Here is a 569-nt window from a genome sequence, read left to right on the forward strand (position 1 = left end):
ACCTAGAGTTGCTAGGACCTCCTCTGCCATTACACAGAAGCCTCCCTGAGAACACAGCCATTGGAGGACACATGGCAGAGGAAGATAAGACAATAAACGGAGACACAAAATTATGGCCAGTGCGGGGGCTCGTGCCTGTAATCCCAGAACTTTGGGAGGCCAGGGTGGGCAGATCACCTAAAGTCAGGAGTTCGAGGCCAGCCTGGCAAACATGGTGAAACCCCATCTCTACTAAAAATACAAAAATTAGCCAGGTGTGGTGGCGTGGGCCTGTAGTCCCAGCTACTCGGGAGACTGAGACAGGAGAATTGCTTGAACCCGGGAGGCGGAGGTTGCAGTGTGCCGAGATTGCGACACTGCGCGACAGAGTGAGACTCTGTGTCAAAAAAAAATTTATATATGTATATATAAAATGACCAATACACGTGAAGATATTTAATCTCAGTAACTGCAGTTAAACAGCAGTAAAATCCCATTATTTGCCCATCAGACTGGCAAAAACTTAAGAACTAGAGAAGAAGTGGCGAAACGGGATTGCAGCGTCGCACTCCCTACCCCGGCAGGTGCGC

Source organism: Pongo abelii, chromosome 6 (genome assembly GCF_028885655.2).
Source record: "Pongo abelii isolate AG06213 chromosome 6, NHGRI_mPonAbe1-v2.0_pri, whole genome shotgun sequence".
Taxonomy (NCBI): Eukaryota; Metazoa; Chordata; class Mammalia; order Primates; family Hominidae; genus Pongo; species Pongo abelii.